This window comes from Harpegnathos saltator, unplaced genomic scaffold (assembly GCF_003227715.2).
Source record: "Harpegnathos saltator strain DR-91 unplaced genomic scaffold, Hsal_v8.6 scaffold18, whole genome shotgun sequence".
Classification (NCBI taxonomy): domain Eukaryota; kingdom Metazoa; phylum Arthropoda; class Insecta; order Hymenoptera; family Formicidae; genus Harpegnathos; species Harpegnathos saltator.
The window spans coordinates 312,341-332,527 of NW_020229961.1; the positions used below are offsets into that span (position 1 = coordinate 312,341).

General features: G+C 54.6%; 1 non-coding gene across 1 annotated transcript; it reads right to left on the bottom strand.

Annotated features, from left to right (window-relative positions):
- Nucleotides 1-17,738: 17,738 nt before the first annotated feature.
- On the bottom strand, nucleotides 17,739-17,810 carry TRNAP-CGG (transfer RNA proline (anticodon CGG)). Its single transcript has one exon. It is a non-coding gene; the product is annotated as a tRNA-Pro (tRNA).
- Between the last annotated feature and the right edge of the window lie 2,377 nt (nucleotides 17,811-20,187).

Genomic DNA, 20,187 nt, shown 5'->3' on the forward strand with positions numbered 1-20,187 from the left:
GCCAAAGCGGCCTACCAAAGTGTTGTGTGTCTCTCTCCGGCCGCGACGACGAGGGTTGAAACCGCGGAACGGGTGTAACTAGTTCTTCTCCCCGCGAGATCGAGATATTTAAGCCTCCGCTGATCCCATCCGTGAATAAGGCCATTTCCGATACGATCAGCGGGGTCGCATATCGCATCATGAGTCAATCCGAAAACGAAAGAATGAGAGAGAGAGAGAGAGAGAGAGAGAGAGAGAGAGAGAGAGAGAGAGGAGAAATTTGTAGCATTTCTCTCGCGATTCTGATCTAAACAGGTCCGACAAAGGGTCGAATGAACGGTCTTACAACGTTCGGAATAATGCTGATCGCTCAATGCAATAAATGAGGCGGATCAACGGAGAGTGAGAGTGAGAGTGAGAGTGAGAGAGAGAGAGAGAGAGAGAGAGAGAGAGAGAGAGAAAGAGAGAGAAAATTTCAGCACCGATCTATCTGAAGGTTCCCGTTTCGTCGTGTTACCCCTCGCAAGCGTTATTCATTAGGCAACCACGGAAGAAAAAGACATTCTACCGAGTGGCAGAAAGGTAATTTATGTAAAAAGGCGACTTTAAAAAAGAAAAAGAAAGAAAGATGCGCGACCTAACAATCGCCGGCAAAGGTGTAATTTTTGCCCGCGCGCGCGCGCGCGCGCACAGCACTTAGATCTTACATTAGTCTCTCTCCCAGATACGAATCGACGAGGAGCGGACATTGGCATGGCCACTTGGCACGCAACAACATTTTGCTCTGTCGAAAGCGCGATCAATATGTAGTTAATATCGCGTCCCTATAGAGAGCCAATTAGACACGGATATCGAAATATATATTTCTCGGCGCTGCGCGCCGTTAAAAGAGAGAAGGAGAAATCTCGCGTCGTCGTGAAGCGCGCGCGCGCGCGCGCGTGCTTTCGGAGATCCGCTCGCGCCTACAAAAAACGAGGACCCCGAGCGAAGCCGTACGGTACTCGCGCGTGGTCGGCAATAAAATATATCTCGCTACGCCGTAATTATACCGGCGAGCCCTAAATATTTCTCTCCTCGCCTTTCATTCGATTCGTCCGGAATGCGACGCACGAGTCCTCTCTCTCTCTCTCTCTCTCTTTCTCCCTCCCTCTCTCTCTCTCTCTCTCTCTCTCTCTCTCTTCCTCCTCCTCCTCCTCCTCCTCCTCCTCCTCGTCCTCGTCCTCGTCCACCTCTCGGTTCGAAAGACAGCGGGGCGCGATCGCACTCTTCTCCTCGCTCGCTCGCTCACTCGCTCGCTCTCTCGCCCTCAGCTCCCTCTTCTGCTTTTTCGTCTCGGCCGCCTCTCTTCCCTCCGTCCGACGCGTGAATACATCTACGAGTTAACGAATTTCGAGCCGCGCGAACTGGCACCCTTCTAATCCTGACTAACGTCCGCGCCGAGAACGAGGCACGCGAGGATGCGAAGCGAGCGAGACTCACTTAAGCCCTAGGGATCCGGAGGACCTCGGAGTGGACTCGACTCGACTCGATCCTCATTCGCAGATCCCTTGCGGAAAAGGCGCGGGATGCTCTGGGCGACGTCTTTATCCTCTCTCGCATCCACCTCGTTTCGCTGCTCATGCGTCAAGGTAACGACCTAACGCCGGAGAGAAAGAGAGATCTTCTGGTCGTGCGACCGACCGCAACTCGTCGCTTTAAACTCGTCGGAGGAGAGAGGGGAGGGAGAGAGGGAGGGAGAGACGCGCGTTAATATCAATAACCACCGCCATGCGCTCACGCTCCTGTACGGAGTGTAAACGAGTCGCTGGCTATTTTACGACGAACAACGCAGCTTCGCTGTATCCCACGACTCGCCGGCATCGCGAGCGAGCGGGCAAACTCCACGGTAAGATACTTTCGAAATTCCGGCCGAATCATTATCGTTATTATCACCGCGCGGCATAATGTAAAACGTCGCCCGGGATATTCCCGTTTCACAGAGGCGCGCTCAATAGAAGAGAAGCCCCGCGCGTACTTTCTCTCGGCATCGCGGGTCCCTTGACGAAAGCCGGGGATCATCTCCGCCGCAACAAAAAAAAAGAGCAAAAAAGAGAAAGACAGGGAGAACTCTCCATTCGATTCTCTCGATCCATTAATTTCCACAAAATTTGAACCCGCGATGCGATCGCCTGCAATCACCACGCGAGTCGCAAAAGTTCAGACTGCCGCTCGCGAAACGCGCTCGGATCTACGGCGACGAGAAAGGGGGGAGAAGAAAGAGAAGCTCCGAAATGCTTGCGAGGGAACGATGTCCACCGGAGAGAGAGAGAGAGAGAGAGAGAGAGAGAGAGAGAGAGAGAGAGAGAGAGAGACGCAGAGGGAGAGAGCTGAGGGACGCGTGAATGAAGTTAGGGTTAATGACGCGCTATTATTAGTCTCATCGACAAAGCGTCGTCGTCTCCGAGGGGCCCGTTGTCGTCGTCATCGTCGTCGTCGTCGTCGTCGTCGTCGTCGCGGCGTCACCGCGTCGCCGCGTCCCCGAGAGACCCGAGCCCGAGAGCGTTGCTCTCTTTTTTACCTTTCTCGTCCACGTACTCTGCTTTACATACGCCGCGCGAGACGGGGCCATCGTCCTGCAACGTTCGCTGCAGCGTTGCAACCGATTATTGTGCCTTGCTACCTTCACACGGTAGCAACGCGGCAGCGAACGCGGCAGCAAGCAGCAACGAGCAACTTTCTTTTGTGAGGGATGCTGCTTGCGTCTCGCGGCAACACAATGGCTCGTTTCAGGACGACCGGATTTCGGAGACCGCAGTCGCGCCCGTGAATGGCGACCATTGGCGCGAAGGGCAGACTGTCGCCCGAAGCCAATGAGGTACATCGCGGTAATAGCGCGCGCGATGACTGTTAACGTATTAGGAGCGATTTCCGTTACATTGTTGAGTCTCGCACGGGCCCGCGCCGCGCCGTCCCGCTCTGTACTTTGGCGAGGCCAAAGTACCAACACACGCCGGGACACGCACTCAACTTTGCGTTAATTATTTATTTCTTTATTATTCACGCACTCAACTGCGGCCATTCTTATTACTCTGCTCTTTGAATTCCTTTCAAAATGCTTTCAACTCTCAATGTAGAACATGTGCGCGTTCAAAGCTTTTAAATGTGAGAACTCAGCAGCAGCCAGCCGATAAAAATGTCCATAACTTTGGCACCTGTGGCCAACCGGCATTGGTGCTTTTACCTTGCTCTTCTTCTCTCTCTCTCTCTCTCTCTCTCTCTTGGCTGGAAAGTTTGAGAAGCGCGGGTCGAGTCGGCCTCTCTCGAGCTCTTGCGATTCCGGCCGCGCGACTCGCGACATCACGGCCGAAAACACGGGACTATCGCTGCGCGGTCGCCGCGAGTCCTCGGTCGACTTCCATGCCCGAGAAGGGACGCGCGCGCGTCAATTAAACGAGCCGATACATATACGCGGCACGCAGACGCTACGTAATGGCGAGATTGCATTGCGCAACCTTGATTTCGCTCGTGCGTAAAACTATTGTCCGGCCGGCGCGCGCGGCGTCTCTCTCCTTGTTCGGCGGCTCTTCGGCGGCGCGGCGGCTCGCAAAAGCGAATTCGCGACGGCTCAAGGCTTCGCGCCGCCTCACTTCCTCGTCTCGTTCGCGAGCGCGCGTCCTCGTCTCGTCCGAATTCCTCCAAGGACGCGGCCCCGCGCGCGAGGACGGTGCTCGCCCGATTTGGGGAAACCCGGTCTCGCTCGCGTTCCGCACGCGCACGATAAATATCGCTCGGCCGCGAATGAGCCACGAGCGATTGCAATTCACGCCGGGCCGCGCATCGTGCATCGTGCTGTGTGCGATAACGATTACGCAAGGTAGCGCATCACGCTACGCGGCATTCCATTGCCGGGGCCGCAACAACGAATCATTACGGGCAGCGGGGGGCGTTACGGATATATGGAGCGGAGTTTTACCGGCGCTTTAGCGGTAACAGGATCGTCTCGCTCTTTCTACCGGGTTAATGAGAGACGGAGCGCGCGACGCGACGCGACGCGACGGGACGACGTAACGACGAGTGACATCGCGCGAAGCTTTTCGAAATTGGCCGAGGAAACAAGAAAAACAACTAGTAGCGAACGCGAAGAGACACGTGGGAGGGGGGGGGGGGGTTTGCCGCCTCGATGCGCGCGCCGAGTCTTCGGCAAAGACGGCGCGTAATTAATCGACGAGCGATCGACACGTGCTCATGCGCTTATAATCGAAACGTCGATTACGATCGTACTCGCTTGATACTCAACGGATCGATTCGCCGACTGTTGCCCGTGGCCACGATTGCGCAAGCGAAATTGGATGATAATAACGCGCGGAGATATAAACAAAGAAACGGTGGAAGAGGGCAGGCTCGGAGCCGGGGGGAACCCGTACAATGGAGAACAAGGAGGGAGGAGAAGAAGAAGAGGAAAGAAGCAGGAGGTGGAGCATAAAGAAGAGGCGCGCGAGATCGCGGTAGCAATCGGCGGAGCCGTCATTAAAAATCAGTTAACCTCGCAATTACCGTGCGAGTCTCGGCCTATTACGAGTGCGCGCAATCGGAAGAGGCTTTTTTGGAATAATCGTACTCGCGGGGCTCTCCACATTATGCGACTCGCCGGCAAGGAAGCGCTTTGTTTCCCGTAACGGAGACGCGGTAGGTAACAGCCCCGAACGGGCCCGGTTCGCCGTCGACGAGTGCCGGTGCATCCGCGAGCCGCCGGACGTTTGCTTCGCGCAAACACCGGCCGCTAAACTCGCTCGCGAGTCACCGGTCGAAAATGTTTCAGGCGCGTTTCACGCCTACCTGACTAGAAATTTTGATCAGGTTCATCTAACATTGATAAGGGCCTAATAGAGTGAATGAAAGGTAATCCTAAGTAAGTCAGTCCTTACAATGTCCTAACGAGAAAGGAGTAAAGAAGACCTTTATAAAGTTATAATGATCGGGTCCACGTTAGGACCTTAATGTACCAACCTAGTGTATGATGTAATATGGTGCAGTTAATCAGGTTCTAGTCGGGATCTTATTCATTGTACCTAATATGATTTGCATCATCAAGTTTGAATAAAACAATTTTTGAGTGTCATTTCCAAATATAAAGATGTTTGCATTGAAAAAACACTTCAGATCACTTGAATATATCTGTAAAATGCTATAGAAACTATTCCTTTTTTAGCAGTCAATAAATAGTTGTAAAATTAACGTGACATGCAGCTTTTCTCCTCAACACTTTACTTTATGTCTTGTCACCTTGTGATACTTTGTGATCTTATGATGATATTCATTTTATGTTTCTTTTCCGAAACATTTTACAAGTATGCTCAAGCGATCGATGAAATATTATTTCATGCAAATCTATCTTTTTATTCGGAAGTGACATGAAAGAATTTTCAGCGTGTCACTTCTTATTTCTAATGTCGTTATCCAATACAGCCGTGGCGAGTAATCGGGAGCCATAATTTGAAAGAAAAAGAAACGTAATAAAGATTCCATAAGGTAACTCAATAAGGACCTGACTATGAATCCTCACTAAGGTCCTGACTAAGATCCACGCTGCGTTACATGACTTACTAGGATCCTTATTGGGACCTGATGTCCAAATGAGGTTAACCTGATTAGGACCATAGGATAAATTTCTAGTCGAGAAGTGAGCGCGTTTCGATCGAAGAGAAGGGGCTCGATTCGCGGGATTTTCGCGCAATGTCCTCCTCTCGATCGACCGAGAGAATCGGCGGAGACCGAACGAACGGATCGCTTGTCGAGTAATTTTTCAATCGCGCCTCGAAAGCTCTCGCTCGCGGCGCACCGCGGCGTGTCAGCGCGGGGAGGCTTTCATTTAGCGGCGTGAGTGGCCACTCTCGCGCGAGTCCATAACCCTTTCTTCTTGCGTGCGTTATTGCTTCGTTAAAGCGTCATTTTCTCCTCTCCCGATTTCCAGCGTTCGACGCGCAGGACGTTTCGCCGAGTTATTCCCGCGAGCGCCGTTGGCCGCGCCGCACTTAACTCGCCGGCCATATAAGAGCAACCGGAAGAGCCGTTTGCTCCCGATACGACGTTCGGCCGCCGTGCATCGGGAAGTCGAGAACGGGGCAAGAAGAGAGAGAGAGAGAGAGAGAGAGAGGGAGAGACGCGGGGCGAGGGCCGATCGGCCGGAGTTAGTTACGAGTTACGGATGAGCTTGTCGGTACTTAAGTGGCGCCGAATAGGGACACGTAAGTGTACAACCCGGCCTGGCCTGGCCTGGCCTGGCCTGGTCTGGCCTGGCGTGTTGTGTGTGCACACAGACGCACACGCAGACGCGAGAGACGCAATGTTGCGTACGGCAACCTCGAGATACACGAAAAGAAGCGCTCCGAGCCGTAGCTCAGATCTGAGCGGATAATCCGACGCCTTAATCGATCCGGCAGCCGGCGACCGGGTGTCGTCGGCCTCCGTTCTCGACGGCGAGCGCTCGACGCCGACGTTAATCATAACGCATTAACTCTCTCGCGACGCACGCTCGACTCAATCGCGCGATTTACGCCGATACAGAGGCGGGTAGGTATCTCCGGTAGTTTTCTCGAAAAGCATCGGTTTAGATAAGGAAGTACCGTAAAATAGGATTAGATCGGGTCAGCCGCGGTGAGAGAGAGAGAGAGAGAGAGAGAGAGAGAGTGAGAGAGAGAGAGAGAGAGAGAGAGAGAGAGAGACCGCGTCCATGGCGCAAGTCGCGAGCGATATCGGAATATCACTTGACATAATGTGAAGTAATATTGATTGATCGCGCAGAGATTACTATATTCCTCTTGATTGTGTGTAAATTGAATAGCGGCGAAGAAGAGTGGCGATCAGATTCAATGCGATCATCTTCTGGCCGCGAAGTAACGGTTCGCGAGATTTTCACGAGGACATATCCCACGACGGCACGTCCTACGACGATATCAACAAGCTGACGCTGAACCGGCGAAGCTCAGAGTCGGCGAGAGATGTGAGAGAAAGGCGACTGATCGCGCGAGTCGATCGTTACGTCCTGAGCGCTTGACGCAGTCAAATTTAGCGCGATCTTTCCTTCGCGGAGAAACGCGCGAGCGAGACAACGCGACGCTTGCACCTGCGACCGGTCCTGAAGGACTCCGCTTCGGAAGGATATCATTTTCGCGCTGCGGCGATCTCAGCTGCGATAAGAGGCCCCCCCGGCCTCGTATCACGTCGCTCGCTTTTGTTGATGCTCGCGACGGGCAGACAGGCGAGGCGAGGAGTCGCACGGGCCCAACAATGTCGGGCCGGACTCGTGGGCCTCGGCTGCGTATGATTAATGCGGCCCACTGCGGCGAACGCAATATAGAACGACGCGCCTCATTTGCATATGCGTCCCGAGGACCACCGTGCCTGAGACGTCGGGAAGCTCTTAACGAGGAATTATTAAGGAACAATTAAACCCTCGACGAAACCCGCGTCTCGTGACGGCGCAAGCGACGGCGCGCTCGCATTCGAGCGTCGTGTTTCACGCGATGTCCGTCCGCGTACGTGACGGAATGTGTTTGTAATTTCGCGAGGAGGGAAAAGGAGGGAGAAAAATTCAGGCGATACATCGCGCTCAAACTTCAACATCGTCACGTCGTCGCGACGACGCGTCCGCTCTCGTCCCAACGCTTAAAACATATCTGGCGATTTCCTCGCAATTTTCCAACGCTTTGTCCAAAGACGTTGTGTCAACATTCACGTCTCGCGCTGAGCGAGTTCTCATTTGTGCTCTTGAGTGACAAGAATAACAAAATGTCATCATATTCATCGTGTGTCGCTTGAGGAAAGTTGAGGGAAAAGGACGACGAACCGGTTAGCTCCCTCCGAATACGGTTTTGAAGCGCCGTGCCGGAATTACCGGAATTACCGCGCGGCCGACGGCGGGCTTTGCAACATCGCAAGCGCGGACGCGTATCCAAACGATTACTTTATAAGAATAAGAGGCTCTCGAGAGGGAAATTGGCGACGCGACGCGTGTTCGCAACCGCGTGGGCGTTTATTGGCGACCTGTTTTAACGCAGGCGACGGTTAGCGGACTCAATGATCGTGTAATTGTCAGCGGGAAACCGGACCACCACTTCTCCGCCGGCTCTGCCCGCGAGCTATTTTGCAAATCTCGCGATTGCTGCGAGGCGAGCGGCGAGGATCGCCGCCGCTGCTCGATGGGATACCACTAATAATGTTATTTGTCCGATTTAAATTTATGCAAAACGCCTCTACAAGCGCGGCCTGCGTGGCCTGCGGACTTGAATGAAATTAAAGACATCGCGCAACGCGCGTGCGCCCGCGCGCGCGCGCGCGCGCCGAGGCTCTCTCGACAGGCGAGAGGAGAGTCTGTATTTTTATAGGATCTCCTCTCGAGTATCACGAGAAGAGGATAATTTGCTTCTCGCTCGTGTCCCGCCGAAACGATCCGATCGACGAAACCGAGAAGAATATCCCGCGAGAGTCGCTCGCTGGCTGACAGCGATCCGACGAAGAAAGGCGAAGAAAAAGAGACAGAGACAGATATATATATATATAGAGAGAGAGAGAGGGGGGGGAAAGAGATTACCGGCGATTTTCCCGCGGCGTGTGTTGACGATTTTCACGTCGCTCAATAATCTCATCAAGCCATCATAAAGATGTTGCTTCTCCCACAGCTGGAAACCGTTTCTCACACTTTCCTGCAGGCTTTCCGCGACGCGATAAGCCGCCGGCCGCCAATGGGCCCGCGGCCGCGGCCGTAAAAATGAGCGGGCCCCGCGCGCTCGGAGAAATCTTCCTGCGCGAAAGACGATCCTTCGCGCGCACGCCCACGCGAAGGGACACGCGCTTCCACGCAGGTGCGTGCCCACGGGTTCGCGGAGGTTAATGCGTCGGGTAATAATTAAAACGCCATTTCGCGCGCGCGCGCGCGCGCTGAAAAGGAGAAAGGCGCGAGCGCGCGATTATAAAGGCGCTGCCGCGCCTATCTCGTAACGGTTTGGTAAATGGACGTCTCTTCGCGGATCCTCTACGCGGACACTCGCGGACGGGTATCTCTGCGTGCACATTGTAGTGTCGGTCGGACGAAAAGCGCGGGAACGGCTATCACACAGCGGCGCGGAGCATCCATGTGACTCCGGAGGAGTCGCGGAGGAGGCGAGGAGAACGCTCGCGGTTCGCTCGCGACCTCTCGGCGGACCTCGGCGAGGCCCGCCGAGTTTCTTCCTCGAATGCCGGAGACTGCAACAGCGGGCCTCGCGGTCTCGAATCGCCGCTCGATCCTCCGCGTCGCGGCGAGAGAGATCGGCGACGGCGTTTATTAGGACGAGAAGACGAGAGGAAGGAGAGAGAGGGAGGAGGGAAAAGAAAGACTCCAACGCGCGATATCGCCGATAATTTTAATCGCGGCCCGGCCCGGAGTAACGTTATAACGTTTGCCGCCGCGACGTGACGCGACGCCGCGAGGAAAACTTTATTAGCCGGCTCGTATCGGATCATTTCGCATGCGAGCGCATATGCGCGCCTATCTCGCCGTTTGCGAGGCGAACGCGAGTACACGTTATAAGAATGATCGCGCACGAACGCATGTCGCAATTAGCACTTACGTAAGAGGTAATTGAGAAACCGCGCGCGCGCGCGCGCGGCTGCCATCTCGTAGGCAAGATGTATCGTATCGCGAGAAGGTTTATAATAATTCGGTGCCGCGTTTCGCGCGACGCCGCGCTGCCTGCCTCTCTCGCGCTCGCGCGTCTCAGGCTCCGCGTTTCGCTCAACCGCCGCCGTCGCAGCACCGGCGATGTTACGCGCTAACGCAATTCGCACAAGATTCACCGCGTCCCGTCCTGGTCGTTTGATCGCTCGTCTAAATACCCTGCACTGATGTGAGAAATCGCTTCTCTTTAGATTGCATTTTCTTTCGCCTCTCCTCTCTCTCTCTCTCTCTCTCTCGCATAAATCTATCCATCTATCCATCCAGCTATCTTGGACACACTCGATGAGTTTGCGCACAGGCGCGTCTCCCCGTATGGTAATTTCACACACACGTTTCGTATTGAAAAGATCTCGGATCGGCGCGCCAGAGAAATAAGTCGACACCGCGACGAGACTATGCGGCAAGATGCGCGGAAAGATTAACTGGCCCGAGTGTCTTTTCAGGCAACGGACAAGCTGAAATATTAATGAAGATTGGCGGAGTGGGAGGGAGACTCGCGTAGAAGACGATCGCGAGCGACTCGATTAATTTCGCGCGCGACAAGTTCGGTCGACACTTCATAACAGAGACTCTCTTCCGCCGCGAAATATGAACAAAACTCGGTCTCGGCGAGCCGGGTATTTTACTCGGAATTGAAACGAACACCGATATGCCATTTATTTAACGTAATATTCATGAGATCCTTGCTCCTTGTGGAGGAATAGCAGACGGAATTTGCAAAACGCATCAACCGCCCTACCTAAAAAAAGACAGACGCGAACGCACGTTTCTCGCTTCGTTTCCGCTTGTGGGAGCTCGAGAGATCAAAAATACGCCTCCACCAGTCAACAATGTATCAAGATAAAAACGTACGCGTCGTTGAAACGCAATCACGATCGGCGAGCGAGCGCGCTTCGGAAACCTCCCGTCCTAATCGCAGACGGTTAGACGCGCCGATGCGTTCACGAGGCATGACAAAGAGCGACGTGTCGATTCTTGGCCCTCGCGGGCAATTATTAATCGCACTTAACGCTAATGACGACCGCGCGCGTTCGTATATATATGCTAATGAAGGCCGCGCGTACGAGCTCACACGGGCGCGTTCCTCTATTTTCCAGCGAGGATAATATAACATTGGACGCGGCGGTGATTAGCATCGGGGTCTGCGCGAGCGCGATGAGGCGATGCCTGACGGGGAGGGCCCCGTGCTGGATAAGTGCAGAGGGGAATATTCCTCAATGTCGCGCCGGCCCGATGAAGACTTCACCGGGCGACTCAACCGGCGACGGCCTCACCTCGCACGGGGGTGGCCGGGAAGCCTTGACCGGCCTGCCGCCGGTTTAATCCCGCGTTTTAGTACAAGCCGGGACGAAGGCGAGGGAGAAGAAGAAGAAGACGACGAAGAAGAAGAAGAAGAAGAAGAAGAAGAAGAAGAAGAAGACACGCCGGTCACTTTAAACGAGCGGTCAAAGTGCGACATCCGGTTACGCGTTTTAACCAGCGTCGGAGCGGAGAAATATTACGCCGCGCCCGTTGCCCTTTCATATTTTCCCCGCATCCTCATTCGTCACGTTATTCATCGGAAAGCACGGTGTCGTTAGCCGCGGAGCAGAGTCGTCCGAGCGCTCGCTCGCTCCTTCGCTGAATTTTTCGCCACGATTTCGTCGCCAGACCACCCCCTGACGAGCCGTCAGAGTCGCACTCGTCTTGGAACGCTCGTCGTGCAGTTCCGCCAGTCGAGGGAATCGTCCGCGAGCGCCTAGTAAATCATTCGTCGCGATATCGACGATCGCGGCGATAAAGTTTACCGCGCCTCTCGGCGCGCCGACGTTGTAACTTTCAAACTGTGACGCGCGCGCGCGCGCGCGCGGTTGACGGATACCGCGCGGATCGCGCAACGAGATGAATAATTAATAGCATTCGCGCGGTAGAGCGGAACCAGAAGAAGCGGATGCTTCAGATACCGATTAATTACGTAAATTTATCGTCCATACGTCTCTTGCAACGTCGCAGTTCGCGCCGTGGCGTGGCGCGGCGATACCGGCGTGAAATTGATTTAAGATTAACTCGCGACTATTGACGCGCTGGCGAGGGAGAGGTATGTTTATTTATCAAATACAAACGTTAGATCGCGGTCGACCGTGTGCTTGGTGCATGCGCACGTGTGCGAAATGTTCAGCCGCTGAGCGGGGCAGCGCGCCATGCATCGCTGCGAAACGATGGTAAAAAGGAAGAAATAACGAACGAAAGAAAGAAGCATGGCGGCGGAAACCGCATTGCCAAATATCCGCGGTGGCGTATTCGCGAGGACGGTTATTAACAGTGACACAAGAGACGCAATTAAATTGCGCGGAGCGAGCCGCGATGCATGCATCGGTTTGCAGAGGCGCGGGCATGAGATAAGAGGAGAGGAGCGGCGAGACGGGAGGTGAGGTGAGGTGAGGTGAGGTGAGGTGAGACGCCGCGCTCGCGAGGGTGAATTAATACGCGGGTAAGCCGCGACGCGACACGACGCGCGCGCGTTTAAAGACAGAGAAAAAACACGTAATTACGAATAAAAGTTTCAATTAACTCCCGACTTAACGTGAACGTCTCCCGCTCGTTGATTCATAGGCCGTATAACCGCGTCCCGCGCGCCATACGACGGCACCGCCGAAGGATGCTGCTCCTTTCACTTTGTTTTCCCGGATGCCGGCTCAGATATTAACCTGCCCCCTCCCCCCCCGCCGGAAATGCCCCGACTGTGCTCGCACGCGGAAACCGTCGCCTAAATCGTCCACGTTTCTTTCCGTCCTCAAGGTCCCCGAAAACGAAGCGGCCATCGGCAGCTTTTATCCGCTGAGTATACTCGCGAGAAGATGGCGGGGAAAATCCGACCAAGACACGTGAAGAACGCGCCGGATACTCGCTCGGTCGCAAATCCCAAGCGGAATCGATTCCCACATCCGTCGGCCGCTCTTGCCCCCGCCCCCGCCCCCGCCCCGGCCGGGCCGGCGAGAGGACCTTTCCCAGAATTTTATCGAAACGACGGTTACTCGCTTACAGCCGCAATGCGCGCGCCGTCGCGCAGGCTGCGCGGAGTCGCGCGTATGACGTTAACGAGCGACGCGACCCGTAATGGGATTACTTTGCGTAAATCACGAAACTGGCCGGCGGCCCGGCTCGGACGGTCCCCCGCCGCCTCGTATATACACCTATTACCGGACGTACACCTTCGACGGCTCGCCCTTGCCGCTTTGAGATACGTCGGACGTTTAACCCCGGGGTCCGCGACGCACTGGAAAACAGGCGGAATCTCGCGGGCTACGGCCACGTCGGGTAGCCGTCGTAGCGTCGTCCCGAGAGGCGCGTGACGCGCCGGTTCACCGCGCGCGCGCGGCTCTCGTTGACGATTCTCTCGTTGCCACCGCGACCGCGACGGCGACGGTGACGGCGACGGCGACGGCGTAAAGTCATGCGCCGCGAGTAAGTTATAGCGTCGTTCGGGCAGAAGCACCATTCCTCCATTTCTCCATTTGCAATGCAAACTTACCGGGGGAACATTAAACCTATATTCTTTCATTCATATTGATGACAAACGCTGAATATTTATCCCGCGGCTCTTTCCTGTAATTTATATTTTTTTACGACCACTTGGAGCGGAAATGACGCGTCGTTATCGAATCTTCCCTCCCCCGGCCTGGTTCGCTCGCCCGCTGACGACGACGGCGACGCGAAAACTGGAGTAGAGACGCGCCGCCACCCCTGAGGGGCGCTCTCGACGTAGACACAATCGGCGGAACAAAACCGTTCCGCCGCGCCGCGGAACAATAATCCCAGCGGGCCCAGCGGCCGAAAGCGCGCGGGCCCACACGTGGAGAAAAATAAATTAACGACTTGGCCCTAATTGCACGTTCAGATTTTTACGGGCGACCCTGTCGTACGCGCGTTGCCTGCGAGATTACAGACACACACGTGCGAGCGCGGCGTAGTCCGCAAGAAGCGGAAAAAGGGCGAGGGGGAGGCAGGGAAAGAGAGAGAGAGAGAGAGTGGAAGAGGAAGAGCGTACGACGAGTGTTCGAGGGCTGTAATTATCGTAGGTACTCCCGCGCCCGCGCGCGCGCGCGGTAAAAAATCGGGATAAAACGGTGCCTCTATTAATTACCTATTACTTAATCGCGCGTCCCCCCTTCCCTCCGGCTTCTCCTCCTCGAGCAACAGTGCAAAAAGCGACGACAAGTTGGACGCGACGCGAGGAACGGAGAGGCGCTTTCTGAGTGCCTCACATGCGCCTTTGCTTGTCGATAAAAGGACTCGAATCAAAGGATCGCTCTCGCCTTCTTCCTCCTCTTCTTCCTCCTCCTCCTCCTCCTCCTCCTCCTCCTCCTCCACCGCCCGAGGATCGCCCGCGATTGCACAAATACGTTTTTAGCGAAACGTTCACTTTTAGCCGTACGGAACCTCCGCGGGCTACTTTTGCATCGCGCGACCTCTCCGACGTTGCTTGCGCAACGGCCGATTTTTTTCCCTACTTCATTCCTTTCCCTTCTTTTCATCTTCACGTGGTCGCGCGCGCGCGGCGCGGCGCGGCGCGGCGCGGCGCGTCCGGCGCCGCTTGTCAAATGTGTCGAAACTTTTGCCCCGAATTAGCCGCGATTGTGCGATCCACGCCACGGCGGATCTGTGAATCGCGCTCGAGACGATAGCGATGGCTTCGAGGCATTCACGCGCGAGACAGAAGAGATTTTTATGCCACGGAGGAGGAGGAGGAGGAGGAGGAGGAGGAGGAGGAGGAGGAGGAGGAGGAGGAGGAGGTGGAGGAGGAGGAGGAGGAGGAGGAGACTGTATCGTATCGAAGATAAAAAATGGATGGAATAAAAATGAATGGCATCGATGTAGGATTAATGCGATATCAGACGCGGCTCAACATTCTTTAAGGTTAATTAAGTCGGACGCTCTGCGCACACGATTCTGCGCGCTCGGGCCGAATGAGAAATTCTGCGGGATGATCAAAAAGGAAGAAGCGCCAGTGCGAGATATTCTCCACGGAGGAGGAGGAGGATAGTCGAGAGATATATATTTATGCGTTATATCGCATGAATATTTGTAACGTTCCAATAGCATAGGAAGAGGAGAAAAAGAAGGAGAGAAATGAAGATCGGAATTAACGGCGCGAGCTCGATTTTCAGATCGCGCGGGCGCGCGCGCGCGCGCGCGAGGACGCGGCCGTCGTTGCCGGTATAAATCGCCGCGCGCTTCAAATATATATTTCCTCGGCGGAGAGCGCGGACTCGCGCGCAATTTCGGACGCTCCAGGTATGCGCGCACGGTAGCGGTCCCGGCGATTTAAATAACCCGTGTTTACGACCGCGCGGCCCGCTCTCGTGAAAGCTCTCTCGCGCGCTCGACTCGCCTACGTATATTATATCCGACGAATTTATTATCGTGATAAATCGCGTCGGGATTAAATCAAAGTTGCAAAATTTCAATTCGGCGGCCATCTCTCGCGGCGCGGCCGGCGCGACTCGCGGCTCCGTTTCTCGTCATCTCGTCGCTACATTCTCCCGCCCATACTTTTGAGAAAGAGCGCCGTAACTCGGCACTCGGCTCGTCGCGATTTGACATTTACGAGCGATTGAGCGGCCTTCGCTCGGAGTTATCACGATCACGCGGGGGCCTCGCGTCGTCTTACGCGCGCGCGCGCGGATCGGCAGCGAAACGAGTTTCGGCGACGCGCAAACCGGCACACACGCTCGTTTCCGTCACTACGCGGAGAAAGGAATAATTGTCGCCGCTCGCGCTATTCCCGGACGCGCGTTGATTGTCCCGCGAACATCTGACACGCGATTAAGGCGAGCCAAGTGGCAGCGGGGCACCTCTCGATGGTTTTAGAAGCCGCGTCATCCTTAACGGACCGGCAATCGATCACCGCCGCCGCGAATCGCCCTCCGCAACTCCGCTCCGCTCGGCCCGTCTTTCTCGCCGCGTTGCAACAGAGAATCCTTTTTCGCGCGTCAAGGTCCCTTAATAATATCGCGCGAGTCTCGGCAGGAGATATCCTGACACCTATTTTCGAACGTGATACTCTCGACGCGACGTGACGCGACGCGACGCGACGCGACGCGACGTTCACTCGGGACTATTCGCTCGGAATTTTAGTCACCGCGGATGAGAAAACAATGTCGAAAGCTTTCGTGAGGAACAATAGAAAACCGCATTGGCATTTCATACACACGCGTATTATACACGTCACTGTGGTTAAATTAAACGTGACTTTTAGAAAGTATTTTCTCGAATTTTCGTACGTGGCCTAACTGCGTCTTAACCTCTCACCGCGCGTTCGACCTAACCTCATCACGCGCATATCACATTCGTATCTTGTAACCCCATCGTGCGTGTAATAAATCATTCAACACATGAGATCATATCGTTTAACACATATTTAAGAGACATATGTTGCATCATTACTCACGTTTCGGTGTTCTCGTCCCGGCTTCTTCCAGTATCCAGCATCCTGGCTCCCGGCTGCTCCAGGTACTTCGTCTCGGCGACTCCATCCTTGCATTGACACCGACACTCGCGATGCCACGCGATGATTCGATCGGAGAAACGCGGGTTGAAGAACGCGCTGCCGACGAGAACCCGACGAAGGACTTGACGAGTCCACGAATAATCCTAACTCGCCGATAACGCGCGCGTTCGGCTTCGCGGCATGCACGTCGAGATCGTCGGCGCGAGACGTTATGACTCAGGCATGGAATAGTACGCGATGTATGACGACCAAAACAACCGGCAAAAAAGGGCGCAACACGCCAAGCTTCGCGCCGGGCGTGCCAACCGTCAACGACCTCCAAACAATGACCCGGCGACAGGCTGGCGAAAACAATCGACATTTCCAAAATATTGCCGAACTCGGAGATACCTCAGGATTGTAGCAAAATTAAAAATCTCCATGTTTCACGGGTTCTAATCTGTGCCTCTGATTAATACTCCTTGGTCTAAATATATCCGATATATGTGTGTGTGTGTGTGTGTGTGTGTTAATGGTTTAATATTCGCGCATGTTCTATTTATGTCGAGTAAACTACGCAATTGATACTTTGCTCACTGAAAGTATCAAAACTGTAAAATATCGAGATAATGCTAAATATTAGATAGGCTGAAATGAACGATATAAAATGGTTTCGAAAGAATTCGTTGCTCTCTGATAGAAAGAGCAAGGCAATAAAATAACCATTTGTAGCATCAAAGGGGGACAGGCCTGTGCAGCGTAGCAGACTGAGGTTCTCCAAGGTGGTTTTTCAAGTTCGATGGAATTGGCGCGGCGAATGTAGAACCCAAATGCGACCTGGGCCACGCTTTCGACCGGTTCTAACCTATAAAATGCACCGAGACAAGAGACTAAGAACGAGTCTCGGTACAATTTCGTTCGTAAAACTCCTCGGAGAGCAGGTAGCGGTCCCGTTATCGCCCAGATAGAAACTCTGTCTTTAGAAACGCATTAGGACTTCAAAGACGCCGGTGTTCGAATTAGAGGGCACCGCGCGTGGCCCTGAGAACGAGCGGAGCTCTTGTCCCGATGTAAACCCGAGAGCGCGTTAATGGGATATAATTCACGGATTACAAGCTCTCGTTGCGCCAAAAAAAGGGCGTTACCCTGCGAGACGGAACATTAATTGTCCATCTCTCGTACGGACGATTCGACTGACACGAGTTTACGCAACGCCACGCGTCGCGTCGCTTCCTTCTCAGCTCATCTTTCTCTCTCTCTCTCTCTCTCTCTCTCTCTCTCTCTCTCTCTCTCTCTCTCTCTCTCTCTCTCTCTCTTTCTACCTTGCATCTCTTCGTCTCGCTCAATACGAGGATAAGAAATTAATTAACGTCTTTGAGCGAGACGTATGATTAGCGACGCGAACGGCGCGAAAGCAAACAGAAAATCGAAAGTGAGAGGAGGATGACAGGCCGCGGTCGCGCAGGTCTAATAATTAAAAATGAGCGAAATCAGATCTAGACCGCCGCCAAAAAAAGAATCGCACTCGATATCCATACAACACGCGCACTGACGCGCGTCGAAAAAAAAAAAAAAAAGCAAAAGTAAACGTACCGCGGGCTCGTCCGGGATTTGAACCCGGGACCTCTCGCACCCGAAGCGAGAATCATACCCCTAGACCAACGAGCCAACTTGACTGACCTTCTCTCATGCGAGTACTAACGGAACATCCGCAAAGTCACATTAGATCAATTAACGATCTTGCAACACCGTTATCGAAAATACGCATAATCAGCGTTCCAGTTGGCGCGCTCTGCTGCGAAGAGCGGGTAAAACAAGTTTCTTATCTACAAGCCGCGATTAATCTCGGCTCGGACACTTGGAACGTCGCTTCCATGAGGAACTGGAAATCGGTTAGGTGTTTCATGGAAATTAATCCAGCGCTCTTCTCGAAACTATCGGGCCAATTCTCGAGCGACCGGGCGACGCGACGCGCCGACGCGCGAAGGTAAAATAAACGTCGCGAGGAAAAATCTTTTCACACGCGTATATCGTTCACGCATAGGCCGACGCGTGCGAGAAGCACATGTAAATACGGAAAACGCGTGGCCGATCGATCGGCCGAGACGAGCGGCGGCGAGGAGGTGCGGGAAGGACGGGAGGAGGAAGAGGGGGGACAGGTGGGTGGAAGAATCCAAGTCCACGTGGAGCTCGTGCCTCCATCTGTGCTCAACGTGGCAAGTCGGCGTTGCGTGCCACTCTCGCCTCTCAGCTCAGCCTCTCATCCGCGTATCTCTCCCGTCGCGGAATAATCGGCGTGTTTTGAGGAGAGCGCGCATGTGGCCTGCCTGCCAACAAAGTTGAGGAAAGGTCACGAAGCGTGGGTTGCGCAATTACTTTTCATCGCGCGAACGTAATTGCGGGACCCGCGCTCGCGCGCGCGCGCGCGCGCGCAGGGGAAATAAAAAAGAAGGGTAGGTGCGGGGGAGAGGCAGGGAGCGGGGTAGGCGCGGAAGGGGCGGGAAAATTCTTTGTGTACCCGTTTTCGCTTGTACCTCGTGTTAAACGCAAACGAGGGTTCCGTGAGGTAAATTCTCAGCCGGGGGCTAGAAGAGTGGTAGCTCCTTCTCTCGAAACGGAGAAGCCGACAGTCTCGAGACAGGCCGAGGGAGGGAAGATACGCGAAAAGAAGAAAGGACGACGAGGACGGGAGCGTCGAGCGAGCAAAGTTTTCTTTCCTCGCACGAAGCCGCGATACACTGCAACGAGCATGGAAATGATATCGACGCCGCGCGAGGCGCGCTACATTCGCGAGATGAGAAACTTTCCTATTCCCGGGGTAATGAGTCGCAGCCGCGGTGTTCGCCGACGCATCGTCGTCGTCGCTCGGGCTGTGAGGAGCAACCAGCAGGAGAGGTAGGTAGCTCCGTAGGAGCTCCCTCGTCGTGTCTTCCGCTCTCGTCTTCACGGCGACCAATCACCGGCTCGTAAAGACGAGGAGACGAGCGACGGCGTCGCACGTACTTTTTTTATATCGAAGCTGAGCCTCGCGTCTCGATCGTAAACCGCGACCGATTGAACGATTCGTCGTAGTTTCGCGCGACATTCCGATTCTCTTCGACGCGAACTGCGGCAACGGCAACGGCCAACTGCTGCACCTACCTTGTCTCCGCGCGACCGTTGCGCCAGGAGTCGCGTTCCCGAAAAAGGATATTTCACGCGGTTCACCTCCGATGTGTTTCACGCGTTACTTGTTAAATGTCTGCAGTTTCGAAACGCTTCCGTAGAAATCCGGTCGTGTCGCCAGTAACAATAGGCCAGCCTGAGCCGGATGATTAAAGGAAGAGGAAGGAGGCCCGGTTGCTCGGGCCTGCGAGCGGTGAAACATTTACTATCGTTTTAACGTCTGGATTCGGTTAATTAGCGCGTCGCCGCCGCCGGGGGCGACGGAGGCAGATACGGAGGCTCACAAACACGGCCGAATTAGCCGCGGGCGATTCTCGCCCGCGGTACCTTTCTCCGTCGCGCCGGCGCGCTCTCGGTGAAAATTTCGTTGCGCGGCGAGAGTGAATTTTCGTGACGCGGCTTTTTAGGAATGTCGCTCTCGGAGAGCGTGGAAAGCGCTCGCCGCCGCCGAGGCGAAATCTCGCCTTCTCGATGAGTGGAGCGGCGTCGTGAGGCGCTGAATTTCATTTAATCGAGCGCCGAGCGCGAACAGCTCGAGCCGAGATCGCCACGCCGTCACGGTCGTCCCCCCCTCCCAAGGACGTGTCTGAAGAGTCATCTCGTTACACACGTAAGTGCGTGGTGTACACGCTCGAGTCAAGTCGTAGAAGCGAGTGATGTCGCGTGTAACGCAATCATTTCGACGCAGCGCGCCGCGGAGCATCAAAGTCCCCTCGCATTAAATGTCACATTCTAAATAGTGAACTCTTACGTAAAGCGAACCGCCGTAAATGGTTCCCTTGATACAGAAGCGAAGCGCACGCGTCGTCGTCGTCGTCGTCGTCGTCGCCGTTGGTAACGGCGACGACATGGCTGTCATGACGCGAGAATCATGAGACTT